The sequence below is a fragment of the Schistocerca gregaria genome, unplaced genomic scaffold, assembly GCF_023897955.1.
Source record: "Schistocerca gregaria isolate iqSchGreg1 unplaced genomic scaffold, iqSchGreg1.2 ptg001189l, whole genome shotgun sequence".
Classification (NCBI taxonomy): domain Eukaryota; kingdom Metazoa; phylum Arthropoda; class Insecta; order Orthoptera; family Acrididae; genus Schistocerca; species Schistocerca gregaria.
In genome coordinates, this window is record NW_026062516.1 from 30,001 (window position 1) to 37,500 (window position 7,500).

General features: G+C 53.7%; 3 non-coding genes across 3 annotated transcripts in view; all 3 read right to left on the reverse strand.

The window, feature by feature from the left end:
• The window catches only part of LOC126329537 (large subunit ribosomal RNA), a 4,222-nt gene extending 3,393 nt beyond the window's left edge, over positions 1–829 (reverse strand). The window contains exon 1 of the ribosomal RNA XR_007562321.1: positions 1–829. This exon is cut by the window's left edge and continues 3,393 nt beyond it. This is a non-coding gene — a ribosomal RNA (large subunit ribosomal RNA).
• Positions 830–1,017: 188 nt separating this feature from the next.
• On the reverse strand, positions 1,018–1,172 carry LOC126329542 (5.8S ribosomal RNA). The gene has a single exon (XR_007562325.1). It is a non-coding gene; the product is annotated as a 5.8S ribosomal RNA (ribosomal RNA).
• A 371-nt stretch (positions 1,173–1,543) lies between these two features.
• Positions 1,544–3,472, reverse strand: LOC126329536 (small subunit ribosomal RNA). Its single transcript, XR_007562320.1, has one exon. It is a non-coding gene; the product is annotated as a small subunit ribosomal RNA (ribosomal RNA).
• Positions 3,473–7,500: the final 4,028 nt, after the last annotated feature.

Genomic DNA, 7,500 nt, shown 5'->3' on the forward strand with positions numbered 1-7,500 from the left:
CGGGCCAGGTAGGTCCGTCATCCGGGAAGAACCGCGCGCGCTTGCCGGGAGCCCGAGCGCCCAAAGGGGCGAATCGACTCCTCCAGATATACCGCCGAGCAGCCAGCCAGGACACCGGGGCTCTGCCCAACAGACGCGAACCGAGGCCCGCGGAAGGACAGGCTGCGCACCCGGGCCGTAGGCCGGCACCCAGCGGGTCGCGACGTCCTACTAGGGGAGAAGTGCGGCCCACCGCACACCGGAACGGCCCCACCCCGCGGCGAGTGGAAAGGCAACCGGACACGACCCCGCCGCGGATTGCTCCGCGCGGGCGGCCGGCCCCATCTGCCGAGGGCGGGGGCCAGTGGCCGGATGGGCGTGAATCTCACCCGTTCGACCTTTCGGACTTCTCACGTTTACCCCAGAACGGTTTCACGTACTTTTGAACTCTCTCTTCAAAGTTCTTTTCAACTTTCCCTCACGGTACTTGTTCGCTATCGGTCTCGTGGTCATATTTAGTCTCAGATGGAGTTTACCACCCACTTGGAGCTGCACTCTCAAGCAACCCGACTCGAAGGAGAGGTCCCGCCGACGCTCGCACCGGCCGCTACGGGCCTGGCACCCTCTACGGGCCGTGGCCTCATTCAAGTTGGACTTGGGCTCGGCGCGAGGCGTCGGGGTAGTGGACCCTCCCAAACACCACATGCCACGACAGGCGGCAGCCTGCGGGGTTCGGTGCTGGACTCTTCCCTGTTCGCTCGCCGCTACTGGGGGAATCCTTGTTAGTTTCTTTTCCTCCGCTTAGTAATATGCTTAAATTCAGCGGGTAGTCTCGCCTGCTCTGAGGTCGTTGTACGAGGTGTCGCACGCCACACCGCCAGCCGGCTGTGCACGCTACCGAGAAAGTACCGGTATGCGAACCGCCAGGCGACGGGCGCGCATCGCACGTTTAAGGAGACGCGGCCGGCCACACAGGCGACCACGACACTCCCACGTCTCCGAAGCGGGACAAACGCCGCGCGCTTCAGTATACGTAGCCGACCCTCAGCCAGACGTGGCCCGGGAACGGAATCCATGGACCGCAATGTGCGTTCGAAACGTCGATGTTCATGTGTCCTGCAGTTCACATGTCGACGCGCAATTTGCTGCGTTCTTCATCGACCCACGAGCCGAGTGATCCACCGTCCTGGGTGATCTTTTCCTTTTCAGTCTCCCACTGTCTCTTTCAAGACAGTAGCATTTGCGGGACTGAGGCGTCTGACGGCCCCTGTTCCACTATTTTTTTTGTGTCCAACGGCCTCACAGCCGATGGGCGTCGTACGGCTCCACACCGGAGCGGACAGGCACTCGGGCGAACGTCATTCAAAACCGGCGCCAGGCGCCAGGTACCGCAGGCCAGCCGCTCCAGAGCTTCAGCGCTCGTACCACACAACAACAACAACAACAACACTTCCGCTAGTTTTGAGAGGCACGCGTGGTTCCGCACGCGGCGCACGGCCACTGCCGTACAGGTAGCGTGTTGCGCGACACGACACGCACATCGAAAGACATGCAGTCTAGTCGGTAATGATCCTTCCGCAGGTTCACCTACGGAAACCTTGTTACGACTTTTACTTCCTCTAAATGATCAAGTTTGGTCATCTTTCCGGTAGCATCGGCAACGACAGAGTCGATGCCGCGTACCAGTCCGAAGACCTCACTAAATCATTCAATCGGTAGTAGCGACGGGCGGTGTGTACAAAGGGCAGGGACGTAATCAACGCGAGCTTATGACTCGCGCTTACTGGGAATTCCTCGTTCATGGGGAACAATTGCAAGCCCCAATCCCTAGCACGAAGGAGGTTCAGCGGGTTACCCCGACCTTTCGGCCTAGGAAGACACGCTGATTCCTTCAGTGTAGCGCGCGTGCGGCCCAGAACATCTAAGGGCATCACAGACCTGTTATTGCTCAATCTCGTGCGGCTAGAAGCCGCCTGTCCCTCTAAGAAGAAAAGTAATCGCTGACAGCACGAAGGATGTCACGCGACTAGTTAGCAGGCTAGAGTCTCGTTCGTTATCGGAATTAACCAGACAAATCGCTCCACCAACTAAGAACGGCCATGCACCACCACCCACCGAATCAAGAAAGAGCTATCAATCTGTCAATCCTTCCGGTGTCCGGGCCTGGTGAGGTTTCCCGTGTTGAGTCAAATTAAGCCGCAGGCTCCACTCCTGGTGGTGCCCTTCCGTCAATTCCTTTAAGTTTCAGCTTTGCAACCATACTTCCCCCGGAACCCAAAAGCTTTGGTTTCCCGGAGGCTGCCCGCCGAGTCATCGGAGGAACTGCGGCGGATCGCTGGCTGGCATCGTTTATGGTTAGAACTAGGGCGGTATCTGATCGCCTTCGAACCTCTAACTTTCGTTCTTGATTAATGAAAACATACTTGGCAAATGCTTTCGCTTCTGTTCGTCTTGCGACGATCCAAGAATTTCACCTCTAACGTCGCAATACGAATGCCCCCGCCTGTCCCTATTAATCATTACCTCGGGTTCCGAAAACCAACAAAATAGAACCGAGGTCCTATTCCATTATTCCATGCACACAGTATTCAGGCGGGCTTGACACACGCGAGACAGATCACAGTATTCAGGCGGGCTTGCCTGCTTTAAGCACTCTAATTTGTTCAAAGTAAACGTGCCGGCCCACCGAGACACTCAACAAAGAGCACCCTGGTAGGATTTAAACGGGGTCCGCCTCGGGACGCGAAAGCACCCCTTCGGCTCGCCCCACCGGCAGGACGTCCCACGATACATGCCAGTTAAACACCGACGGGCGGTGAACCAACAGCGTGGGACACAAATCCAACTACGAGCTTTTTAACCGCAACAACTTTAATATACGCTATTGGAGCTGGAATTACCGCGGCTGCTGGCACCAGACTTGCCCTCCAATAGATACTCGTTAAAGGATTTAAAGTGTACTCATTCGATTACGGGGCCTCGGATGAGTCCCGTATCGTTATTTTTCGTCACTACCTCCCCGTGCCGGGAGTGGGTAATTTGCGCGCCTGCTGCCTTCCTTGGATGTGGTAGCCGTTTCTCAGGCTCCCTCTCCGGAATCGAACCCTGATTCCCCGTTACCCGTTACAACCATGGTAGGCGCAGAACCTACCATCGACAGTTGATAAGGCAGACATTTGAAAGATGCGTCGCGGTACGAGGACCGTGCGATCAGCCCAAAGTTATTCAGAGTCACCAAGGCAAACGGACCAGACAAGCCAATCCGATTGGTTTTGATCTAATAAAAGCGTCCCTTCCATCTCTGGTCGGGACTCTGTTTGCATGTATTAGCTCTAGAATTACCACAGTTATCCAAGTAACGTGGGTACGATCTAAGGAACCATAACTGATTTAATGAGCCATTCGCGGTTTCACCTTAATGCGGCTTGTACTGAGACATGCATGGCTTAATCTTTGAGACAAGCATATGACTACTGGCAGGATCAACCAGGGAGCTGCGTCAACTAGAGCTGAGCAGCCGGCCGCCCGGGAGTGTGTCCCGGGGCCCGCGCGAACACGCAAGCGTCCGCTCAATTATTCTGCAAACAGGAGGAGGCCGAGCTCCCCTGCACGATACACCTCGAAACCCTCTCAGGTCCCGGCGGCGCGCAGCGCCGTCCTAGGTACTTGGTCGGTTTCGAGAGAGGCGCAATCGCCCGGAGTTAGGCGAGTAGACGGTTTTAGTGAGAACACCCTTGCTCCCAACTGAGCTTGCCGCTGCCGACAGAGGCCGGGAGCGTGCTGTCGTGGCATTGCCGGCGGGGAGACAACACGCGCCACCTATGGTGACCGGCAGCTCCAACGCCAGCGCCACACAAGGGCAAAGCCCCACTTGGGTGCAGAAGCGAACTCTCCAGCACAGCGCACGCGCCAACACGTCCGCACAACTGCGATACAAACCACCTGCGAGAACCGCTGGGGCGACCGAGCAGCAGACGGCGTCGCGGCGCCGAGTGCCAGGCGGCGGCGCATCCTCAACGCACACAGTCCTCAATCAGACCAGCACACTGCAGATGTCCACCGCGCTTCGCACCGGGCTCGGCTGAACCAACTTTGGCCGCCAGGCGCCGCGTGCAGGGTGCGCCGCAGCGTAGCTGCGCCGCCTGCCGGGCCCGTCGGCTGGCGCTCCTGCCACTCGGCGCCCCCCACCAGCCGCCTGTTGCGCGTGCGCCACGCAGCGCGCGGCCAACACGCCGGGCGGCCCCCCTTCACCGGCCGGGAACAGTCCCACCAAGCCACCGCCGCGTATCGCTTCATACCCACATGGGCCTAGTCACGTGTGTGGATGTGGCGGGTACCGCTGAAACAACCGGTTAATAGCTGTACCGATCGTCGCCATCACAGATTCACCTCCAGCGTGAACAACCGCTCAACAACGGATTTCCAGTTCATTTGCGTATCTTGGGCAGTAAACGTAGATGTCCACCTACATTTGCGAATTCAACAATTCTTGCATGCCAGGATGTCATGTGTCACGACACGCTACATCAGACCACATACACACTGCGACATGTGCAGAAGAGAACACGTGGAAGGTGCCCGCGCACGTATGCGATGTCCCTTCCGCGATCCACTGTCAACCGGCATCTGCGGCATGTCCCAGATATGGAACGCGGTCCACCAGGGTAGCACTTTTGTGTGAGGCAATACGACAAAGTCGGAATACACGCGTCACTACATCAGACGGCTCACGCTGACCTGACCTGACCTGACTCACCGCACCACCACCCCCAGCGACCCAGGGTGACATACAATGCGTTCGTACGTTCCTCCCACACGCCTCTACGGCGTACCACAGTGCAACCTAGCTGTTATTGGGAGACGAGACAAGTAGCATCGAGCACATCATATGGAAATTGAGATTCGACACCGTTGGGCACAGCCAGCGTACGGTCACACGTATCACACTACTTCACTCTGTACGTAACGACCGATGATCGGTACAGCGTGTGGGTTACGCGTACGACATCAGCGGACAATGGACACAGACCATACCACGACGTACACTGAGGGCGTCGACATCTGAATGCAACTGAACAGCTGCGAGGCTCATTTAACACTCAAACGCCAGACCGACCAGCTTGAGAGGACAGAGACACAAAGAGGGGGACAGAGGGAGGGGGGGGGGGGCGATATAGTCCTATTGCAGTACAATTGACAGTGGATAGCGGGAATATGTGGAAAGTAAGCAACACTCGCAAGACATCTACATGAGGATAACAACGACACCCAGAGATTCCGAGCAGTGAACTATGTTAGGCAAAGGGACAACGTGGGTTAGGTTAAGGGACAACGTGGGTTAGGTTAAGGGACAACGTGGGTTAGGTTAAGGGACAACGTGGGTTAGGTTAAGGGACAACGTGGGTTTAGGTTAAGGGACAACGTGGGTTAGGTTAAGGGACAACGTGGGTTAGGTTAAGGGACAACGTGGGTTAGGTTAAGGGACAACCGTGGGGTTAGGTTAAGGGACAACGTGGGTTAGGTTAAGGGACAACGTGGGTTAGGTTAAGGGACAACGTGGGTTAGGTTAAGGGACAACGTGGGTTAGGTTAAGGGACAACGTGGGTTAGGTTAAGGGACAACGTGGGTTAGGTTAAGGGACAACGTGGGTTAGGTTAAGGGACAACGTGGGTTAGGTTAAGGGACAACGTGGGTTAGGTTAAGGGACAACGTGGGTTAGGTTAAGGGACAACGTGGGTTAGGTTAAGGGACAACGTGGGTTAGGTTAAGGACAACGTGGGTTAGGTTAAGGGGACAACGTGGGTTAGGTTAAGGGACAACGTGGGTTAGGTTAAGGGACAACGTGGGTTAGGTTAAGGGACAACGTGGGTTAGGTTAAGGGACAACGTGGGTTAGGTTAAGGGACAACGTGGGTTAGGTTAAGGGACAACGTGGGTTAGGTTAAGGGACAACGTGGGTTAGGTTAAGGGACAACGTGGGTTAGGTTAAGGGACAACGTGGGTTAGGTTAAGGGACAACGTGGGTTAGGTTAAGGGACAACGTGGGTTAGGTTAAGGGACAACGTGGGTTAGGTTAAGGGACAACGTGGGTTAGGTTAAGGGACAACGTGGGTTAGGTTAAGGGACAACGTGGGTTAGGTTAAGGGACAACGTGGGTTAGGTTAAGGGACAACGTGGGTTAGGTTAAGGGACCAACGTGGGTTAGGTTAAGGGACAACGTGGGTTAGGTTAAGGGACAACGTGGGTTAGGTTAAGGGACAACGTGGGTTAGGTTAAGGGACAACGTGGGGTAGGTTAAGGGACAACGTGGGTTAGGTTAAGGGACAACGAGGGTTAGGTTAAGGGACAACTTGAGTTAGGTTAAGGGACAACTTGAGTTAGGTTAAGGGACAACTTGAGTTAGGTTAAGGGACAACTTGAGTTAGGTTAAGGGACAACTTGAGTTAGGTTAAGGGACAACTTGAGTTAGGTTAAGGGACAACTTGAGTTAGGTTAAGGGACAACTTGAGTTAGGTAAGGGACAACTTGAGTTAGGTTAAGGGACAACTTGAGTTAGGTTAAGGGACAACTTGAGTTAGGTTAAGGGACAACTTGAGTTAGGTTAAGGGACAACTTGAGTTAGGTTAAGGGACAACTTGAGTTAGGTTAAGGGACAACTTGAGTTAGGTTAAGGGACAACTTGAGTTAGGTTAAGGGACAACTTGAGTTAGGTTAAGGGACAACTTGAGTAGGTTAAGGGACAACTTGAGTTAGGTTAAGGGACAACTTGAGTTAGGTTAAGGGACAACTTGAGTTAGGTTAAGGGACAACTTGAGTTAGGTTAAGGGACAACTTGAGTTAGGTTAAGGGACAACTTGAGTTAGGTTAAGGGACAACTTGAGTTAGGTTAAGGGACAACTTGAGTTAGGTTAAGGACAACTTGAGTTAGGTTAAGGGACAACTTGAGTTAGGTTAAGGGACAACTTGAGTTAGGTTAAGGGACAACTTGAGTTAGGTTAAGGGATAATGTGGTACAACCACAGTTAGGTTAAGGGATAATGTGGTACAACCACAGTTAGGTTAAGGGATAATGTGGTACAACCACAGTTAGGTTAAGGGATAATGTGGTACAACCACAGTTAGGTTAAGGGATAATGTGGTACAACCACAGTTAGGTTAAGGGATAATGTGGTACAACCACAGTTAGGTTAAGGGATAATGTGGTACAACCACAGTTAGGTTAAGGGATAATGTGGTACAACCACAGTTAGGTTAAGGGATAATGTGGTACAACCACAGTTAGGTTAAGGGATAATGTGGTACAACCACAGTTAGGTTAAGGGATAATGTGGTACAACCACAGTTAGGTAAGGGATAATGTGGTACAACCACAGTTAGGTTAAGGGATAATGTGGTACAACCACAGTTAGGTTAAGGGATAATGTGGTACAAACCACAGTTAGGTTAAGGGATAATGTGGTACAACCACAGTTAGGTTAAGGGATAATGTGGTACAACCACAGTTAGGTTAAGGGATAATGTG